Source organism: Rhodnius prolixus, unplaced genomic scaffold (genome assembly GCF_049639745.1).
Source record: "Rhodnius prolixus isolate KJV_2025 unplaced genomic scaffold, Rpr scaffold_6, whole genome shotgun sequence".
In the NCBI taxonomy this organism is placed as follows: Eukaryota; Metazoa; Arthropoda; class Insecta; order Hemiptera; family Reduviidae; genus Rhodnius; species Rhodnius prolixus.
This window is the reverse complement of record NW_027411634.1, coordinates 26,273,034-26,296,404: the sequence shown is the minus strand read 5'-3', so window position 1 is coordinate 26,296,404 and position 23,371 is coordinate 26,273,034. Positions and strand designations below refer to the sequence as shown.

The 23,371-nt window shown below is 33.3% G+C and overlaps 1 protein-coding gene across 3 annotated transcripts in view; it reads right to left on the bottom strand.

Moving 5' to 3' along the window:
• Positions 1-23,371, bottom strand: part of Oct-TyrR (Octopamine-Tyramine receptor) — a 464,127-nt gene that overhangs the window by 127,589 nt on the left and 313,167 nt on the right. For all 3 annotated transcript variants that reach the window (XM_074142584.1, XM_074142583.1, XM_074142585.1), the window contains one exon: positions 9,498-9,623. The gene's annotated coding sequence lies outside the window, so the exon portion shown is untranslated. The remainder of the gene's footprint in view (positions 1-9,497; positions 9,624-23,371) is intronic.

Below are 23,371 nucleotides of genomic sequence, written 5' to 3'. Positions count from 1 at the left end.
GATGAACATACATAATACAAGGCATAAAAACAATACAGTACAATATTGTTACCTATAAGTTATGTTGACTAATGTATTAGATAAACAGGGCAACAGTAATCAGAAATTCATATTGTTAACCTACAACAAAAGAAGTTGGTATTGTAGGACACCTACGTATGTGGAATATTAATAAATTGTAAATTTTAGAAACAATTTTCGTCTTATTAACGTACATATTTAAACAGAAGCTCCTCCTGAAGGGTTTATTGTCATTCAAGGCTAATACCAAGTAATTTTTCTCCATTTCATTTTGAATTTAATAATCTGAAACCGTACCCAAGCTAACTACGTTCCATTATTGGTTCATTTTTTTTTAATTTCTCACACTAGGCAAGAAAGAGTTGGAACCGTATTTCCATTAATTTTGCGACCACAATTGCTGAGGTGTGAGCTGGTGCGTTGTCGTGATGGAAAAGGACTTTTTTGTGGGCCAATCGTGGGCGTTTTTCTTGCAGCTCGGTTTTCAAACGGTCCAATAACGATGAATAATATAATAGTTTTACCCTTTTCCAGATAGTCGATGAGGATTATTCCTTGCGAATCCCAAAAGACAGTCGCCATAATCTTTCCGGCCGAAGGAACGGTCTTCGCCTTTTTTGGCGCCGATTCCCCCTTGGTAACCCATTGTTTAGATTGTTCTTTGGTCTCAGGAGTGTAGTGATGTATCCATGTTTCATCCACAGTGTCCTTGCAACACTTCACACGATTTCGTTTTTGGTCAAGCGTGAGCAATCGCGGCACCCATCTTGCGGATAGCTTTGTCATGTCCAAATGTTGATGCAAAATATTATGTACCCGTTCATTCGAGATGCCCACAGCACTAGCAATCTCACGCACCTTCACTCTTCTGTCATCCATCACCATATCATGGATTTTATCAATGATTTCTGGAGTAGTAACCTCAACAGGGCGTCCAGAACGTTCAGCGTCACTTGTGCCCATATGGCCACTCCGAAAATTTTGAAACCACTTATAAACTGTTCTAATCGAAGGTGCAGAGTCACCATAATGTTTATCAAGCTTCTCTTTAGTCTCCTGAGGCGTTTTGCCTTTCATAAAGTAGTGTTTAATCAACACACGAAATTCTTTTTCGTCCATTTTTTGAAAATCACTCGACTTCCTCGATTCAAACGAATGCCAAACACAAAGAAATAGACCGATTTGGCTGAAACTTGGTGTGTGTTCTTCCAAGAGATGCTACTAACTAAACATAACCTCGATACGCGCCAGTGGTGCTATCTCTCTGACTTTGCACGGACTTTTCAAACCACCCTCGTATGGTTTGAGAATTGGGCCGGAGAAAGTTCGTTCTGTAACTTTGAAAATGCGGCCTAGATTTAACTATAAACCCCATCGAAGTATGTAAAATAAATTTTGCACATAATCCCTGGATGTTATTGTTAATCAAAGAGGAATGACATTAATCATCTACTCCTCAATTTGTTTTTAAATCTTTTTTGATTTTACAATTATGTTTGCAATTTTTGAGATCAGTTAGTATCTATTTTTAAGAATACTTTGGATTGTTTTCCTCTATCTTATACTTTACATACTAAAGTAAAAAAAAAACATCTCACAGCTCATTTTGTAAATAAATGTACTCCGTAGGGATTTAAAAAAAATGTATTATTTACTCTGTTTTTTGTTTTTAAAGATGATTAGGGTTTTCTCTCGTAAATACAATACATTTAATTTTTTATTAACATTTCCCATTTTCTATTAAGTCACAAGCATTGTTATCCTTTATATTCCTCATTTTTTGAATGGAACTTTTATAAATTTTAAATGCATTTTAACGTATTTATTTTCATTTTATCTCTTCAACAATGTTTCATTTTCAATTCTTAATTTCTTATTTCCTTGATATAACGTTTTAAGATATTAGAGATAGGAAAGAATAAATTTCAAATAAATAAAATATTACTTTAGTAAAGTCGGCTGAAAATATATCTGAAAGGACAGAAATAGAAAAAAAAAAAAAAAATTACATTTAAGCTTGGGGCTTTAACTTTTATAGAAAATCTGTTAGCATACAAACACAAACAGTGTGCTCCAAACATTTTTTCGTATTCAAGGATCTCAGAACAGATAAAAGTTATCTCATTCCTTTTATTAAGAGTAGTGAAAGCAAAAATACATTAACTATATTATATAAACTTCACACGTTCTCATTCTTTCACTAATCTCTTTCGCTTACATACACCATTTGCAAAAAATAATAAATAATATAAATAAAAAAATAATGTAAATTGTGCAAAAATAAAGTGAAGAATTTGGATATGTATTATACGCAAACTTAATATTACTTGTTATCACAAAAAAATGAAGAATATGTTTAGTAAGTAGAATTTGATTTGATTGCTTTGCAAAAATAAAGATAAGACCACAAACTCTGTGTGGAGAATAATTTTTCTCTTTGGTATCTGCTGGTGTCGTGGCCAGCAAAATTTGCATTCTCATTAAAATATTCTCTTTTATCTCTATCTTTCTCCTCCATCCTAATAATGTTTTTTTGTGGAGGGGTGGTTAATAGGAAGGTTCTGGATGACTTCCAGCTGTTATCAAAAATCATACATTTCATTAAGTAAAATATTCTCTAACAAACAGAACAAAAATAAAGTAATATTAATTCTTTTAAAAGAGGTAAACTGAGAAACCATTAATCGATTAACCAAATTTTCTTGTATAAATAGTTTAAATTATAATTATAAATACAGATCTTAATATTCCTTTTATCACCCAAGTCACCAAAACACGATACTGGTAAACTCCAGTTCAACCTGAAATCACATGCAAATCTTTTATTGTTCACGGTTATCATTGTTACTTACAGCATAAGCGCGCTGATTGTAGCAGAAATAAATGAGAAAAAGAAAATTATAACTGTTCAGTACAAGATAAATTAACTGCAAAACATACAAAACTAGCTCTTGGGTCACTAATGACCATTTGCACAAGAGTTACGAGGGTCGTTTGAAAAGTCCGTGCAAAGTCAGAGAGATAGCACCACTGGCGCGTATCGAGGTAATTTAATTAGTAGCATCTCTTGGAAGAACACACACCAAGTTTCAGCCAGATCGGTCTATTTCTTTGTGTTTGGCATTCGTTTGAATCGAGGAAATCGAGTGATTTTCAAAAAATGGACGAAAAAGAATTTCGTGTGTTGATTAAACACTACTTTATGAAAGGCAAAACGCCTCAGGAGACTAAAGAGAAGCTTGATAAACATTATGGTGACTCTGCACCTTCGATTAGAACAGTTTATAAGTGGTTTCAAAATTTTCGGAGTGGCCATATGGGCACAAGTGACGCTGAACGTTCTGGACGCCCTGTTGAGGTTACTACTCCAGAAATCATTGATAAAATCCATGATATGGTGATGGGTGACAGAAGAGTGAAGGTGCGTGAGATTGCTAGTGCTGTGGGCATCTCGAATGAACGGGTACATAATATTTTGCATCAACATTTGGACATGACAAAGCTAGCCGCAAGATGGGTGCCGCGATTGCTCACGCTGGACCAAAAACGAAATCGTGTGAAGTGTTGCAAGGACGGTTTACAGCTGTTCCAGAAGAATCCGCAGGACTTTAAGCGCCGTTTCGTCACTGTGGATGAAACATGGATACATCACTACACTCCTGAGACCAAAGAACAATCTAAACAATGGGTTACCAAGGGGGAATCTGCGCCAAAAAAGGCGAAGACTGTTCCTTCGGCCGGAAAGATTATGGCGACTGTCTTTTGGGATTCGCAAGGAATAATCCTCATCGACTATCTGGAAAAGGGTAAAACTATTATATTATTCATCGTTATTGGACCGTTTGAAAACCGAGCTGCAAGAAATATGCCCACAAAAAAGTCCTTTTCCATCACGACAACGCACCAGCTCACACCTCAGCAGTTGTGGTCGCAAAATTAATGGAAATAGGGTTCCAACTCGTTTCACATCCCCCCTATTCTCCAGACTTGGCTCCCTCAGACTACTATTTGTTTCCCAATATGAAGAAATGGCTGGCGGGAAAAAGATTTTATTCAAACGAGGAGGTAATTGCAGAAACGAATGGCTATTTTTCAGACTTGGACAAATCCTGTTATTCGGAAGGGATCAACAAACTAGAGCAGCGTTGGACGAAGTGTATAAGCCTAAAAGGAGACTATGTTGAAAAATAAAAAAGGTTTACCCCCAAAAATTAAGTAGTTTTTATTTTTGCACGGACTTTTCCAACGACCCTCGTAAGCTTTAAAAATTTTAAACTGAATATTTTCAAAACTAAACATCTTTAAAATTCAGTTGGCTTAACGGGTAAAACGGAACGAAACAAGTGCTATGATAGCCTCTTTTTACAAACATAACTGAACAAAACCTTACCAAAAGTGGGTTTTATCTGAAGAAAAATCTGTATATGGTTATTTGCTTTGGGTTGTCGATTTTTTTAACAAACAAAATATGAGTAAAATTGTACATTTTATTTTACACTTTTGCTTTATTTCAAATATACAAACACTGATTTTTGTTTTTCAGTAAAATTCTATAATGAGCAGTGAATAGAGTAGGAGTTGACCTATGCTTATCTCTAAAACGTTAAATTTGTCTATTTTACCACTAATAATTATAATATGAATAAAGTGTGAAACTAAATTTTATATTTGAAGAAAATTGGCCAACTAATCAATAAATTTTCAATAGTTTGAATGTTTCTCAGAACCAGTTTTTCTCCCTTTGAAAATCTAGGGTTCCTCAAATAGTGGTTATAAACATGTAAATCTAAAACTTTTTTTAACATATTTTCCAAAAATTTTAAGGGTATTTCTAGGTAAAAGGGTCAACAGATTCCTTCCTTCATTTTCTCGTAATATAGGTTATGTCTCTTGTTTCCACTGTAAAAAGATGATAAAATATTTTGCTAAAATCTAACTTACTACAAACCCTTTTAGATTTCTAACTTTTACTTTTATCTTTTTTCTAGAAAAAGTAAGATTTATAGCAGATCTCGGTAAAGAGTTTGCAGAGTTACGTTTCAGAATAATGTATGCTGTGCATTGGCAAGACAGAAATAAGACTACAAGTTTCGAAGTTTGATTATGAGCATACACAATTAGTTCACGAAAAATGCTATGATCTACTAATTAATATAGATAAAAGTTAAAACACTTGAATTGAAATTTTTCTCATGTAAAATACTAAATACCTATAATAAATTAAGGTTTATTAAAGGACATTATTGATTTTATTTTAATTTTTTTCAACGTAATCAGTACAAAAAATCAAACTAAAAACGCAAATGAATTAAACTGAAGGCTTTACAATCGCGCTTACCTTAATCCATCTCTCTTGAAATTCCTTAAGTAATTCAAATTTAAATGGAATCAAAGGAGTCCTTGATAAGTTTACCCTTTTTTAATTATATTTAGCAACAAAAAAAAAAAGAAAATTAGAGATAATTGAGAAACCAGGATTTAATTGAAGATCGAGTTGATCAAGGTTGAACTTAATTGTGTAAGATAATCTTTATAAAGTGATTATATTCAACTAACTAATTAGTAAACTAGTTATTTGTGCAGGGATGGAATTCTTAACGATGAATGCATAAAGAGAAACATTCAAGAGTGAATTGAGATACTTATTCAATGGATGATTAATTCATTTTGTAATGTTTATTATATCTTGAAAATATCCCCCTGATATACGAAAATGGTTATTCTTAAAAATTCGAATTTTCTATAAAATTTTAACGTTCAGCGCAAGACTTGCGCTGACGTCAAATGAAATGGGAAAAGTGTTTAAACACAAACGGTACAAAGTTTCTCTGAGTGCTTAATAGGGTGTTTCAAAAAATGATGACTTTTAAATTTTAAAGAGCGCCGGGCGGAAAAACAAAGTTCATTTAAAAACAAAAAGTTTCGTCCATATTAGAGCAAAATCGATTAATATTTAGAGGTCGCTACCATTGATCAAAATAATTTTTGTTTTGCTTTTCGTTATGAAAAATCCTTATTAAATGTTTTGTATCCTCTAAAATTATTAGCAAAACATTTAATTGAACAAAGTTTATTTAAATATAATCTGCTATAAAGACAATGCAGTTGGAATCATTTTGATGGCCTTTTTATTTTCAAAGTTATGAATAATTAAAGAAGCTGTATTTAAAAAAAAAATATTAAGAAAAATATACATTTTTGAAAAATTTCGATTAATTAACAATAAAAATCACATCATTTTTTATGTGTTTCGTACAGAATTTAAAAAGCAAATAATTTTGGTTACTGAAACGTCTAAATTAGGGAATATTTTGCATTTATTGTTATAATTTGAAATTAATTTACTATCAATCAATAAATTTCTTTAATTATTCATAACTTTGAAAGTAAAATGGCCATCAAAATGATTCCAACTGCATTGTCTTTATAGCAAATTATATTTAAATAAACTTTGTTCAATGAAAAGATACAATACATTTAATAAGGATTTTTTATGAAAAAAAGCAAACCAAAAATTTTTTGATCCATGGTAGCGACCTCTAAATATTAATCGATTTCGCTCTAATATGGACGAAACTTTTTGTTTTTAAATGAACTTTGATTTTCCGCCCGGCGCTCTTTAAAATTTAAAAGTCATCATTTTTTGATGCTTAAGTTAGAAGCACATAACAGGCGATTACATAGTTCGTTACACATTGCTTTTGATTTACGTTTTGTCGGATTTTATTGCGTGAAGTTGTAAGAATTAACATTTTGTGTTTTATTTTGTAGATTTGATAATTTTACTAAAAATAATGAATAACTGAAATATAATAGAATAAATATTTGATAAATCGTTCCAATGTGAAGGATAAGTATTCTCTTTGTTTCCATAATTAATTCGCAGTTCCTGTATCTTCTTTTTTACTATCTGGGTGGCACTGTTTAGTATGCTGGCAATAGCTTTTTTGATTTCAATGATTGGGCGGGCACTCTTATTGCAAAATCGATTTCTTATGAAAAAGTATTTTTATAATGTTAAATTCTTGAAAATTTCGTTTTCATTGGATACGCATGTTTGGGGATAATCGTATGTGTGTGCTCGATGATGTTAGCAACTAACTCAAGCAACTCAAAATATAAAATCAGCAAGACAATAATACAATCTCGTATGAGGAAAATGCAAGTTAAAAAATTATACTCGTCACTACTGGTAGTAAGAGCAAGTGTCGTATTAGTTTTTTTAAATTCTAAATTTGTTTATTTATTTTAACAAGTTGTAAAAAAATATCAAAAATAGTTAAAATTTATTATTATGTACCTACATCATAAGCAAAAATATGTTAGAAATGCATGAAGAACCAAGTTATTCCACTGGGAGAAATCCTAGTTGGTAAGTCCCTTGAGCATGTACAACAACAGTAACAACATAAAACGTGGATTTTACGATGTAGGACAACTGGTTAATACTGATTCTGTGAACCAACTTTAGTTTGAGAATGTAGGCAATGGTGGAAATTGTAACACTCTTTTCACCTCAATTTATCCAGCAATTTCAGAGAGGCGTAGAAAAGGTTATAATTTAGTAGGTTTAAATGTTCATTTGGACAAAATATTCAGAATTTTTAAAATAAAATAAAATCTACTTTGTACAAAGTTTGCTGGGTCTTCCACGTGGAACACCTAATTTTACGATTCGATTAGAAGCGGATGCTTTACAGTACAACTCGTTAAACTTAACTCTAAATAAGATTTATAAATATTAATATTTGCGTAATTTGTAAAGCAAATATTTTCTTAAATTGAGCAAAATTACTTTGACAACTGAAGATTACGAAGCGGAATATTAGGGCTCCAACTTACAAAAAAAAATACGAGAGTCTGCAATTAACAAAAACATGCACTACCTCCTTACTGTGTGCCTTAACGATGCAACCAATTACGGTTAGCAACCCAACTGATTTATAGATTTGTTGAATAAATCCATTCTGAGTTTTGCAGATAATGTTTTGTTTTTGTTCTTCACTTTATTTGTATATTTACAACTGCAACAATTGTTGCATCAAGTAAATTTGATCTTACTGGTTCAGTTCACTTGTAATGTCATGGTTAGAGCAATCACCCACAGGTGAAACTCTTTCACAGTGATTTAATCACAATAGATCTCTAGGCCACTTCCGCTTCAGTCGACGAAGAGAATTGTCTGGAAGGTTAAGAGAGGAGAGTTGTTGGACAAGAGGATTAGGATGGAGAGCTAGGAGGCTGTGAAAGTTGCGGTAGCGAGACTTTATTATGTCAGTGACGAAAGGGATGTGAAGGTCGGTGTGTATGGTGAGGTTAGAGATGTAGTAAGGAGCATTCAGGATTTTCCGTAGGATTTTAGACTGTAGTGTCTGCAGGCGTTTGGAGTTAAGAGGGTTTGGTTCAGCCCCACACTTCTGCCTCCGTATGTCCATATGGGTCTTAACAGTGTTTTGTAAATTGTCAGTTTGTAATTCAAGTCGAGTTTGGATCTGCGGTCAAGTAGTCTAGTAAGTAGCTTGTAGCGTCTGTTCACGTCTTGTCGTTTTAGTCGAGTATGTGGGTTCCACGTGAGTCTCTTGTCAATGTATAGTCCTAAGTATCGTACTACGTCAGCTGGAGGAATCGTTACACCGTTCAGTTGAACTGGTAAATGTAAAAGTAATGTGCACTGATTTTTACTCATTAATTTTTATTTTCCATTTTCCAGGTTTCGAGAAGATTTAAGAGAGTTGAATATTCTGACTGGCTTGCACCGGATCGGAGTGGGATGAAAGAATAGCAGTATCGTCAGCGTATGTTGAAATTATTGTATTTTGGGATAGAGGTAAGTCAGCAGTGTATATTAGAAAAAGGAAAGGGCCTAGAATGCTTCCTTGAGGGACTCCAGCTTTTATGGGTATAAAGGACGAGAGGGCCTGCCCTTGACGTACGCGGCAGTACCGATCAGCTAAGTAAGATTTTAAGATCAAGTAGTAGGTGAAAGGAAGACGATTTTTAAGTTTGTGCAGTAAGCCCGATTGCCAGACTCGATCAAAAGCCTGAGCCACATCGAGAAAGACACCCGAACAGTACTGTTTACGCCCCAAGAAAGAGGATATGGTATCTATCAAACGGTGCAGCTGTTGAGTTGTTGAATGAGATGCGCGGAAACCAAATTGATGTTCAGGTAGCAGTTCCTCTATTATAGGGATTAGACGTCTTAGCAGAAGCTTCTCCAGTATTTTCCCTAAAACAGGTAAGAGGCTAATTGGTCGGTAGGAGCTAGATTGCTGTGCAGGTTTATTGGGTTTCAGTATCATTTTCACTGTGGAGTATTTCCAGAGCATTGGAAAGTAAGTCGTTCGTAAAACTGTAGATGTAGGTTAGAAAGAGAGCAGATAAAGTTAAAAATGAAATCTGGTCTCGCATTTACTACACGATTATTTATTGTAATTAGAATCTAATTTAACATAGAATAAATTTAAATATTTTACCTGTGAGAAATGAGATGTTCCGTCTTAGGTTACTTCAAGAAAAAATGATATTGGGAAGAAAACATTCTGTATCCTTGGTAACTGGAAGAATAATCGGTAGTCTCGTGCTTGCCATTGTCGCAACTCCTGTGAAAATGAATCAATGTACAAATATTAACACAACTTATAAAATGAATTTATTTTAATTTTATTTATAGAGATTTTATTATTATTATTATTTTTCCTTCAATAAATTATTTAATACAAATTAAAAAATTTAACAAAGAATTAGTAAAATCCGATTGAATAACTATCAGAGGCACATTTTATCTGTGTAAATGAAGTGGAATATAACTGCGAACGTTGCAGTAAATATAGAGATCTGTTTGCAGGTATAATAATGATTTACCACACAGGTAGTTTACGGATTTGTACGTATAACTAGGTTATTGCTGAGTAGATCCGCCCGCTGGGTTATTTCTCAATAAGACGTTCCTTAATCTTTGCTTTCGGTTAGCCCAATGAGGAAAAACATTTAGCCATATTGACTTGTTCGTTTTTCACTTATTACTGTATTTGTCTGTGTCATTTCTTTTCCCTTTCTAGATAAGGGGGGGAACAATCATGCCAACTTTTCGAAAATGAATTTATATAAATTGAGAATTTACTTACATATATATTGTCAAAGTTCAACGTTCTGTTTCAATGTTAAGCTTTTTCGTACACTTTTTGATGATCAACCTAAATTCAGTAAAATATATTTTAAAAACAATGCACAGGGATTGGCTGTTTTTTGTCTAGTGACTAGCAAGTCAGTAGTTCTTTGATCAAATCTAGGCAGCCCTAGATTTGACCAGGAACCTCTCTCTATAAGTTCACAGTATTGTCTAAAGCAAGAGGCTGGTGCCTGATGGTGCCAATGTAACTTAGATGTTGACGCGCCTTAAAAAAAAGAATGTTTGACGGCTGTAACATTTAATTGCCGTTATCTCATCTTGATTTAGCAACTTTGTCACCGTTTTTTAGTTAACCATGTAGTCATCCAAATTAATCGATTTAATAATCATCTGTTCCTAGATAGATAACAAGTTTAGGTTCTTTTATCCTTTGAACTCGTTTATCAGGTGGTTGACTTGTGAAATTAAAGTTAAATAAGGATGGAATGTTTAGTTCGGCTAGCAAGTCGGAAGCATTGATGTACAGTCAGTTATTTCCTTTTGTAGAAATTGAATTTGTAGAACTGTACGTTGAACACAGGTTATGGAGCTGTCCAAGATGTGACTTAATGTAACCGATTTATGGTTTTCATGTGATTATGTTTAACAAAATTCATTTTAAAATAAATACATTATTTTTTGCGTAATCTCTAATCATACGACAATTATTATTATGATGATTTGTTATTTATTTTATTAATTTTTTTTATAATTTAAAGCGCGTCAACATCTGAGGTCTAAGGTCATCTCAGGTGCTAGGAGCTTTTTTTTCAGTTCATAGCCAGCCTATGGACAGTGTTCTTTCGTTACAGACAACACTGTCCATCACGGGACAGTGAGCTGCAAGAAGCTCCTAGGAAATCTAAGGGTCAGCAGCTGGATTCGAATACCGGGATCTCCGCGTTGGAATCCACAGCATTCGCTAACCATTCAGCTGGTCCCTCCTCTGTATTAGATTATTATTATTTCTATTATTTAAATTTTTAATTGATTTTACAAAAATTGCCAAAGGCAACATGGCTTTTAGGGAAATGTAATTAAAGAGACGAATAAAAGCGCTAATCTGATTGCTGTAGCTTTCAAAAGATAATGAATTAAGAGAATTAATTTTGTTTATCTCGTATAATTTTTAGAAACGTAATAAAGGACAATAAGATAAACCTAAAAGAGAACTTAATTTCACTGTGTTCTGTTGATAATCTGTTGAATGCTATTTTAAATAAGTTAAAATATTCTTAAACTGAGAAATTTCTAGTTTTAAATTAAGTTCTTTTTCTTTCTATTCTTTACCAAATTACTTTTCTCTCATTCCCAATACGTTTAATTATTGCGAACGAGTCGAATGTTTTTCAGCGCACAGTTTACAGTATATTTTGTAGAAAAGAATCTCCCAAAAATACTTTAAAAAAATCTAAATTAGTATTTCCTTTTTTGCTACTATCGTTTTCAATATTTAGGCTTTTTGACGATTAATTCTTATACTAGACTAAATATTGAATAGTTAGTCATAATCGGGCTAATAATTTATTCATGAGACTCAAGAGAGTTATGAGAATCAAGATTCGCAAACTCTGTTGTCCCTTGAGTCTATCTATATTAATGACCAGCCCTCTTTAGAAGAACTAGTCGTAGACCTTGTTACATGGAATTAAACTGACTCATAGAGTAGACAGAACCTGTTCTGCATATAACAAACTACTCTCAAGATTTACCTTGCATATGCAGGCAGTTTTTATTATTAATTATTCTCTTTGGATTTTTAACGCTTTTCATTACGCTTAAAACATTTGAGAGAGTTATTTAAAATTGGAGAACATCGATTTTGTGCGAAATATTTAAATAAGAATTTAATAAAAGAATAAATAAAAATTAGTTTTGTAGGGTTAAATAATAAATAGTTATTTATTTAACAAGCGTGGAAAGTAGTACTTTTCCTCACGCGAGGCAGGGTTTGCACGCACGAGCGAGCGAAGCGATGCGAGTGCAAGTGCAAATTGCCGAGTGTGAGGAAAATACTTTACACTAGAGTTAAATATTATATTTTTTCTGCAACCATTTATTAACTAATAAAATTAAAAATTTCATTTTTACAGTCTACAAAAAGTAATTTATTTATTATAAACATTTATTGTTATATTACAATTATTTACATTACTTACGTATTTACATTACTTATTACATTTTCTGCTGTTTCTTTTATTGATGGAGGAGTGTTTTCTAAACAGGAATCACTAGAATCCATTTTAAATTTCTATAAGGTAACACTATAACCTTTTTAACTGTTATAATTAAAAATATCTAATTATTTATTAAAGTATTATTTTTATTTCTATATTCCTTTCAATTTTTATTTTATTTTTTAATATTCGTTTTTTAATTATTTAAATAAAATAAATTTAAATAAGCTTATTAGAGTTTTACAGAAAATATTTATGTTAATAACAAATCTTCTTATATCAAGGAAGCACAATAAAGTTTTTCCACTCACTTGTGCGGAAAGTGACACTAATGGGAATTTCCCCCCACTAGTGTGGGAAGTTGGGCATTACACAGCTGATTTTAATTGAGTAATGAGAACTTCCCTACATTGTTGCAGAAAAAGACAGTTTAAAGAGAGTAAAAATCAGGTTTACAATTGAAGGAAATAAATCTCTTCCACAGGTTTAACATGTTAAATATCCAGCTCATGTTCTTGAACATAATCCAAACAATATGCTTTTTTTTAATGGGTCAGCATCACCAAATGAAGCGTACACTAAATAATTTGATGAAAGAAAAATATTTCTTTTGCCTCGAGGAAATCTTAAGCGTGAACTCTAATGGCTATTCAAAATAATTTTTTGCCTTTGCTCCGAATAGAACTCAACAATGATCACAGAACTCACACAATTCATTATGAAACCAATTGGTATCAATAATAGTAGAATCAAGAGAAGAAAGTCACTCATCTAGGAAACATTCTATTTAACGACAGAAAATTTATAGTCTAATCTATTATACTTACGGGTACTTATCCCTAACCAAATTAATGGTGTAGCTTAGTATATTCTCATTGATTCACTTGGCACAATACATAACTATACTTACATGGTCGATAATTTAATAGATAATAGTTGTACCAAAGTCATCGCCTAATGTACGGAGGACACACTGTATTTTTGTATAGGTTAATCCATTGTTATAACTTGCCCAATCTTTAGCGATGCATGTCATGCGACGCGATAGATCGGAAAGTTGGGTTTTTACGAAACTCAGTAAGTTGAGCAGTTCTATTTGATTGTTTATTTCATTCAACAAAGTGTTCTCTTTTTGTATTGCATGAAGATTTTTTGTTTTTGTTTAAATAAATAAAGTAGTTAAACGCGGCATACAATATCTTGGAAGCTGTCAGTTGCAAGTCCACTAATATGGCACTTCTGCCATTCTTCAATTAATTATTACAATATTTCAAGTTATTGAACGCCCCGCAAGGAGCGCCAGTTGTTGCACTTGGCGGAATATAGACCTTCACGAGTTGCCACAGAACAGTACACCATGCTTATTCACCAGAATAGTTCACGCACACATGAACACATAACAAGCTATATACGAGGGTCGTTTGAAAAGTCCGTGCAAAAATAAAAACTACTTAATTTTTTGGGGTAAACCTTTTTTATTTTTCAACATAGTCTCCTTTTAGGCTTATACACTTCGTCCAACGCTGCTCTAGTTTGTTGATCCCTTCCGAATAATAGGATTTGTCCAAGTCTGAAAAATAGCCATTCGTTTCTGCAATCACCTCCTCGTTTGAATAAAATCTTTTACCCGCCAGCCATTTCTTCATATTGGGGAACAAATAGTAGTCCGAGGGAGCCAAGTCTGGAGAATAGGGGGGATGTGAAACGAGTTGGAACCCTATTTCCATTAATTTTGCGACCACAACTGCTGAGGTGTGAGCTGGTGCGTTGTCGTGATGGAAAAGGACTTTTTTGTGGGCCAATCGTGGGCGTTTTTCTTGCAGCTCGGTTTTCAAACGGTCCAATAACGATGAATAATATGCACCTGTAATAGTTTTACCCTTTTCCAGATAGTCAATGAGGATTATTCCTTGCGAATCCCAAAAGACAGTCGCCATAATCTTTCCGGCCGAAGGAACGGTCTTCGCCTTTTTTTGGCGCAGATTCCCCCTTGGTAACCCATTGTTTAGATTGTTCTTTGGTCTCAGGAGTGTAGTGATGTATCCATGTTTCATCCACACTGACGAAACGACGCTTAAAGTCCTGCGGATTCTTCTAGAACAGCTGCAAACCGTCCTTGCAACACTTCACACGATTTCGTTTTTGGTCAAGCGTGAGCAATTGCGGCACTAATCTTGCGGATAGCTTTGTCATGTCCAAATGTTGATGCAAAATATTATGTACCCGTTCATTCGTGATGCCCACAGCACTAGCAATCTCACGCACCTTCACTCTTCTGTCATCTATCACCATATCATGGATTTTATCAATGATTTCTGGAGTAGTAACCTCAACAGGGCGTCCAGAACGTTCAGCGTCACTTGTGCCCATATGGCCACACCGAAAATTTTGAAACCACTTATAAACTGTTCTAATCGAAGGTTCAGAGTCACGATAATGTTTATCAAGCTTCTCTTTAGTCTCCTGAGGCGTTTTGCCTTTCATAAAGTAGTGTTTAATCAACACACGAAATTCTTTTTCGTCCATTTTTTGAAAATCACTCGACTTCCTCGATTCAAACGAATGCCAAACACAAAGAAATAGACCGATCTGGCTGAAACTTGGTGTGTGTTCTTCCAAGAGATGCTACTAACTAAACATAACCCCGATACGCGCCATTGGTGCTATCTCTCTGGCTTTGCACGGACTTTTCAAACGACCCTCGTACACACAACACAAAGGGCACAAATAGTACACAATTTTCTTAGGAAGTAATCCTTTCAGCAGAGCTTTAAAGGCAGGAGTGGAGGCCTAAAGGTGGCCGTAGAGGCAGTGGGATTGAGGGCCAATCACTTACATTCCTAAAAAATTAAAACATTAAAAGTAGCTACAGTACTTCTGGCGGCCCTTTTAGAAAGCCTCTGCACCAGGAATGGCGAACCTTTTTGAGAAGTGGGTCAAATTTTGTTCATTTTTTTTTAGTACTAGCTCTTGGGTCACTAATGCCCATTTGCACAAGAGTTAAGCTTTAAAAATTTTAAACTGAATATTTTCAAAACCAAACAACTTTAAAATTCAGTTGGCTTAACAGGTAAAACGGGACGAAACAAGTGCTATGGAAGTCTCTTTTTACAAACATAACTGAACAAATACTTACAAAAGTGTGTTTTATCTGAAGAAAATCTAAATATGGTTATTTGCTTTGGGTTGTCAATTTTCTTAACAAACAAAATATGAGTAAAATTATACATTTTATTTGATATTTTGTAAACACTTTTGGCTTTATTTCAAATACTACCAAAGCATTTGTCGTCATTTGCGTTTTAAAACTGTAATGATCAAACTAAAGGTTATAGATAGCATTTAAAAATTGCTTTTGTGTCAATGCGTGATTGAAAAAAAAATACAGATAGAATATAAATTATCCATACAGTTAGAAAATCTAAATCAACCAGCATAAACAAACAAATGGTTGCCTAGCAATTGTGGGTCAGTGAATAAGCTTGCGCGGGTCCAGTGTCTTACCGCGGGTCATAGGTTCGCCATCACTGCTCTACACCATAGGGTAGCTGAAGGAATAGACTAAGATGTATGAGAAGAAGAAGTTATAGATATGCTTTTATTATTTTAACCAAAATATAATTACTGGAAGCGAATACAGAGAATATGGATTGTTAAAATCAAATAAAATTAAAAAAAGAAAATAATTTGGACTTAAATGAAAAACTAATGGAAATGCAATTTTCTAGAAAGCTACTCAAACGGTTTCTTTTAAAATCGGTATTGCGATCATGATGGCTGTAGTTCAATAATTTTTATTAGAAAAACGTTTATTGTTCCCTCCTTGACAATTTCATAAATGTCACTTCAGAGGAGGAGTTGAGTTTGCCAATAAAGTGCCACTTTATTGGAATATATGGTTCTACCTCCTTTAAAATAACGTAAATTAAGTGAATAACCAAAATTGCTAGGTTGAAAACATTCTTCAACCCAAAGTAGGTTACTGATTTTAAACGTTTTTTTGAAATCTTTTTTAAATTAACTTCTACAATTTTCTCGAAGCTTGCTATATACATAATCATATATTAATAAGTTTTTATAAGGATTTTCCTTTTATATCATTTTTGAAAAGGGATAGAGGTAGGACTATTTTTACAATACTATATTTTTGGAGATGTAGCGCCCTCCGAAAAACATCTTCACCATTCATTTCTCTCCGTCTAGTTTTTCTCTCGAATGCTTTTGGCCATCATAATCATCATCTCCATCACGTTCTCGAACCTTTGCTTCTTCGGATGATAGCAGTTTTTCCATCATCTTTTAAAATTATCTCTGGCAATCTTCTCTTTTCTGTTCACCTCAAATTACCGTACCTTCTGTTCTCTAGATAAGATTTGTGAGTCTGAGCTAATTGAAATTTGAACATTCAACAAGTATTGAACCATTTCATTTGATCTGTTTCACAGACGGTTCAAGCAGGAAAGCACAGGTCTTACAGTTAAGGATTTGAAGATCCAGTCTGTAGCTGGGGCTTGTGACAATTGTTTTTCAAGTAGACTTCACGACGTGTGTTGCTTGCTGTTAATGTATAGAGAACAATTTGTTATTGAAGTAAGGTTGCTTTGAAAGCCCGATGAACAACCACAGGTGGTAAAAGAATGTAAAAGAGGACTTCATGAATTTGATCGAAAGAAAACTGGGAGCTTTTTCTGGGTACCAAGGGATCAATGAATCGAAGGTAACGAAAAAGCAGATGAGTTAACGAGTAAGGGTTTCCCCTCAATCTATTAAAGTCCCAGAGCCCATTTTAACGGCCACATTTAAAAAGTGGGAATTCAAGAAAAATAGTCATGCAATGACGCCAACTTGACTCTTGAGCCCCAGTCATAACGATTTGTAAAGAATGTTAAACCCGAAAAATCCTCACGAGTTTACTATCATATGGAGAGAAAAGATCTAAAGTAATTAGTGCTCATAACCGGATGTGCCTCAGTGGCTGGCCTAACTTGTTCAACACTTTGGCACGTCCTGGGAGGAATGCCCACTGTTTTCTTCGACTACTGAGTGAGGGTTTTTGGAGTGGAAGTACAGTCGAGCCTCCCATAAAGGACACTCTGACTAGCGACCAACTCTATTTACGGACAGTTTTTGGATTTCCCCGTTTTACCACTACACACTTTCTATACAATAAAAGAACCTCCGTCTAACGGACACTCTACATAGTGACCGCGGACATTGATTTTGGGGAACGGATTATATGTTTCACCTTCCACCAACGACCACCTTATTATTATAAGTTAGTTTGACGCGGTAATAAAAATAATTAATCCCTCTCAAGTTTTAGTTTTTTTTCTGGTTTTTCCTAAAGTTTCCTATATAAGCTCCATACATCTTGTACCATTTTAATCATTTTCCAATATAACTTTGGACGAACAATATTATTCTTTCCGATATGTCTCTCAAATGATAACAGTTAACTCTAGAAGAGAAAATAAATGTGTTGGAAGATTTTGCAAAAACCAAATCAAGCCATCGTCAACTTGCCGAAAGGTTTGTTCTATTTTTCTAATAATATATGGTAGTATGATGATAATTTTACCATAAATTACTATTGTTATGAATAAATGTGATGATTATTATAAAAATTGTTATAAAAATTATTAATTAAGTCAATAATATGTAGTATTTTGATAAATTTTTTTGGATAATTAAGAAAAACTTGATGCATATCATATAGCTAAATAATTATGCAATTATGTACGTTTTTAAATCTATTAATAATAAACAATTTTTAAATAGATGTTTGGAAAAAAAAAACATATTTTTTCATTATGAAACTTGCCTACCTCCTTCTAACGGCCACCTCCAAACAGCGGCCACTTTGCTTTCCCCCGCCAGTGTCCGTTATTGAGAGGTTCGACTGTAATTCAAAGCGATTCAATCCTTTGTGAAGGATTGCTAGGTTTTAAAGTAATAGGCGATTGCTTTACTGTTTACATTAGAAATTTATTATACTCCGTTCTAAAAACTTGAACAAACTTATAATTTTAGTAAGTATTAAATAGGTTAACAAAATTTGAAGTTAAAAAGAAATATATGAGTTAAAATTTACGAGAATTCTCGTGAGAGAGCATATCAACAGATTTTTTTTCATTTTACAGCTTTAACTTTACACACATGCCATTTAAACCTTTACACAAATACCATAAATCCATAAGGAATGAATTCACGTGGGGAACATCTAATAATGTGAGTGCATTATATGGTTGGAATTTCTACATGGCATGGTCGAGAATAAGAATTAGGGAAAACTTGTGAAATAAAGTAAAATACGTGCCTATGAATGATGCAAGACGTTGCGAGACAGCATAAATCAGCAGCATGAATTTTTGAATTATTTTTTATATGGTATTTTGTTATTTGTATAATATTTTGAACAGGGTGCAAAAAATAAAATTACTCACAAATGATCTGATTACCATTTTCAAGATGCGCTGGGGCGTGCACAATTAAAATTGAAATATTAAAGACAAAAAAAAACAAACAAACAAGATTCTTTAGATCGTACAGATCTAACTCAAATAAATTAAGATCACGTGAACAAGCACAAAGAGGTTCTATTCTCAGTTTAAGTGTGTTTTCTTCTCCAAAGAGGTCCCCAAATCTAGCTAAGATTAGCAGATAAGATAAAAGTATGTCTGAAGCTTCTCTTAAGCACTTAACTTTTTTCTTTTCAAGATTTTATGAAACTTTTTAGTCTACTTCCTTATTGTAAGTCAATGAGCCAGTGTGTATGTGACAAAATATGTGTGCAGAGATCCAGAGATCCAGTGTCTAGCAGTAGCAGAACAAGAAATTTATTTTTTTCCTCTTTTACTAAGTCAATGTAACATATATTACCCACTACTTCAGACTTGTACAGCCTTTTTAATCCAAAGGGCCACTTTTGAAATATTGGATAGCCACACAGTGGTGAATTAAAAAGAAATTTATTTATTTATTAAACCCTCCTTAATCTACGAAAATTAATTTTTTAGCTTCTCTGTACATATTTTCATGGAAAATAACTCGCAACTTCAGTATTTACGTGCATCAACTAGCAGTGCCACTCTAACGATTTTTTAAAGAGATTTTTTTTTTGCCAAGTTAGTGCCGCTAACTGTTAAATATTAGCATTTAGTTTAAAAATTTAAAGGAAAGTAATATTTATGAATTCTTATGAAACTTAACTTTTTATAATAAGAGAAAAAAAGAAGAAATGAATATCCGAAGAAATAAGGAAGCATTTTTTTTTGTTTAATTCGATATCCTGTATTATATTACACAGGATCTATTCTATTTTTGTACTTCCTGAAGGCTAATATCCATTTCCTGGCCAAAATGTTTATTAATTAAGCTGAGTAGCTAAAATAACATGAATAACAGATTTCCTGTAGAAAAAAAATGTGTTTTTTTGTAGAGATCTCAAAATACTTTCATTTCATCATGTTAATGTTTGTTTTGGTTCAATTTGTTCCATTAAAAGAACCAAGTTGTTAGCAAAGCAAATACTTTAATGAAAAAAATGAATCATCGAAATGAACCATTAATCTTCATAACTCCGTAATTATTGAGCATCTAGGTTATGGAGGGTCGTTTGAAAAGTCCGTGCAAAGTCAGAGAGATAGCACTACTGGCGCGTATCGAGGTTATGTTTAGTTAGTAGCATCTCTTGGAAGAACACACACCAAGTTTCAGCCAGATCGGGCTATTTCTTTGTGTTTGGCATTCGTTTGAATCGAGGAAGTCGAGTGATTTTCAAAAAAATGGACAAAAAAGAATTTCGTGTGTTGATTAAACACTACTTTATGAAAGGCAAAACGCCTGAGGAGACTAAAGAGAAGCTTGATAAACATTATGGTGACTCTGCACCTTCGATTAGAACAGTTTATAAGTGGTTTCAAAATTTTCGGAGTGGCCATATGGGCACAAGTGACGCTGAACGTTCTGGACGCCCTGTTGAGGTTACTACTTCAGAAATCATTGATAAAATCCATGATATGGTGATGGATGACAGAAGAGTGAAGGTGCGTGAGATTGCTAGTGCTGTGGGCATCTTGAATGAACGGGTACATAATATTTTGCATCAACATTTGGACATGACAAAGCTATCCGCAAGATGGGTGCCGCGATTGCTCACGCTTGACCAAAAACGAAATCGTGTGAAGTGTTACAAGGACGGTTTGCAGCTGTTCCAGAAGAATCCGCAGGACTTTAAGCGTCGTTTCGTCATTGTGGATGAAACATGGATACATCACTGCACTCCTGAGACCAAAGAACAATCTAAACAATGGGTTACCAAGGGGGAATCTGCGCCAAAAAAGGCGAAGACCGTTCCTTCGGCCGGAAAGATTATGGCGACTGTCTTTTGGGATTCGCAAGGAATAATCCTCATCGACTATCTGGAAAAGGGTAAAACTATTACAGGTGCATATTATTCATCGTTAATGGATCGTTTGAAAACCGAGCTGCAAGAAAAACGTCCACGATTGGCCCACAAAAAAGTCCTTTTCCATCACGACAACGCACCAGCTCACACCTCAGCAGTTGTGGTCGCAAAATTAATGGAAATAGGGTTCCAACTCGTTTCACATCCCCCCTATTCACCAGACTTGGCTCCCTCGGACTACTATTTGTTCCCCAATATGAAGAAATGGCTGTTGGGTAAAAGATTTTATTCAAACGAGAAGGTGATTGCAGAAACGAATGGCTATTTTTCAGACTTATTAACAATAAATTATTAACAACAAATTTAGAAAAGAAGTTTAAGACACTAATTAAAACTGTCCGGTAGGACAGTTGTATAAGGGTTGATCATCAAACTGCACGAAAAAGCGTAACGTTGAAAAACACCCAACTTTGACAATTTTTTTCTCTTTTTCTATAAAAGATAAAATTCCCAAATTTTCTTTGGCAAACCCTCCTTTATAACTGTAATTTTTTTTGCAACAACCCAGATCTAATAGGTTTCGAGAAAAAAGTTGCCGAAAATGAGCAAAAACCGCTTTTTCAAAAAATGTTCTTATTATTCTTCTTCTTCTTCTTGTTACCTTTTTTGTAAACAACGTAGCGCCTAAACGCGTGAACTGATTTTCATGAATGAGGTGTCATTCGATTCGGAATTTTATGTAGATGTGCCTTTTGGGGGTCTCGACACTGTACATGAAATGGGAGAGGAGTTAGCCCCCTTTATGTAAAGCCCCCTCCAAAATTATTATTACTAATTACTCTGTAAATCTTGGCCAGATTTTGATAAAATTTGGTAGGGTGATAGGGTTAGGGCTCCCCTACGTAACATTAAAGCGACGATCTGCAATCGTTAAAATTATCAATGAGTGAACCGATTTACATCAATGAATTGTCGTTCGATTCAAAATCTTTGTCTCTTTGCCTTTTAGGGAGAAGTACTGTATTCGCAGTTTATTTTTCTTACTCCTCTTAAAAGGAGGTACTGAAATCGCAGTTTAATTTTGCTATTTACGTACAAATACCTTCCTATTTTATTCAAAACGCTTTTTCAAAAAAATTGTTATTGAGGATGGTTTGGGAGACCGCAACTATAATCATTCTTTAAAAAGATCTCTCCAGTGGTAGTTACGGTTCTGTCTTAACACCTTATCAGGTTATAATGATAGTATGGCTTATTCCAAATTTTAAACAAATCTGTAAAGCAGATACGAAACTTTACAAAATAAACAAAAAGGAAAATCTATCCAAAACTTAAAAATCTATCCAAAAATCTCCTTAACAAACACTTACAGTTTAAAATGTTAAGTATAAGGGTTGATTAAACGCCAAAAGGTACACAAATCAGCAAGTACCCAACATTTCATTAATACTTCATTGATATTATTTAGGTAATTTTACTGCATTAATTTTCATTAATATTTTTTAGAATTTATTAGATGTCACAGACCCTTATGCTGGCCACTTCATTCATAATATTTTTTTTTGTTATAATTGTGATAAAATGTATATTATATCTTCGTTATTAAATCGGTACTTTATTTTAACTCTATTCCAAATTAACATATTCTTTTGATTTCTCTTTAATATGCCCTTTATTCTGACACATATTCATGCTTGTTAAAGTAGAAAAAGACAAAGTTGGAGTCGGCTACTGTATAAATTTGAATCACGGAGGATCTAAAACAATATTTCAGTCTTGAATTCGTCTTACCGAAATATTCCTGAGCCCAAATAACACACAGTTAATAACAAGTAGATTATTCAACAACAATTATTGATTTCTCAATTGTAATTTAATTTAGTCCCCCTAATTTTACTTATAGTAAAATGCTGGAATAATCAGCTGTCCTAAAAATATGCATTTCTTATTTACTTTATATTACATATATACAACATTGTGGGAAGAACACCTAGATGGAGAATGTAATTGAAGAAAACTATATTATTTGCGATAAAGCTAGATTAATTATTACCTATGATTATAAACTTTTGACAACTACATAAAATAACAATTACTTTAATCGAAGAATGTACTTTAACTGACGATTTTTATTTAAAAATAAAAATAAATAAAATGAAATCATTGATGTTGGTGTAAGCATTTTTTTAAAAAGTTTATGAATTTTTTAGCCTCATATATATATTATATATTTTATAACGTTTTCTTTTTCACCTGTAATCAATAATTTTATTAATATAAATAAATAGATATTAGTCAATCAATTTAAGTTAAATGGTGTTCTACTTCAACAAATATTTTGTAGACGAAAATGGCCAGCATAAGGGTCTGTGACATCTAATAAATTCTAAAAAATATTAATGAAAATTAATGCAGTAAAATTACCTAAATAATATCAATGAAGTATTAATGAAATGTTGGGTACTTGCTGATTTGTGTACCTTTTGGCGTTTAATCAACCCTTATACTTAACATTTTAAACTGTAAGTTTTTGTTAAGGAGATAAACACTTATAAGTGATTTCTAACTGAATACTTCAATTTGTAAAATAAAAGA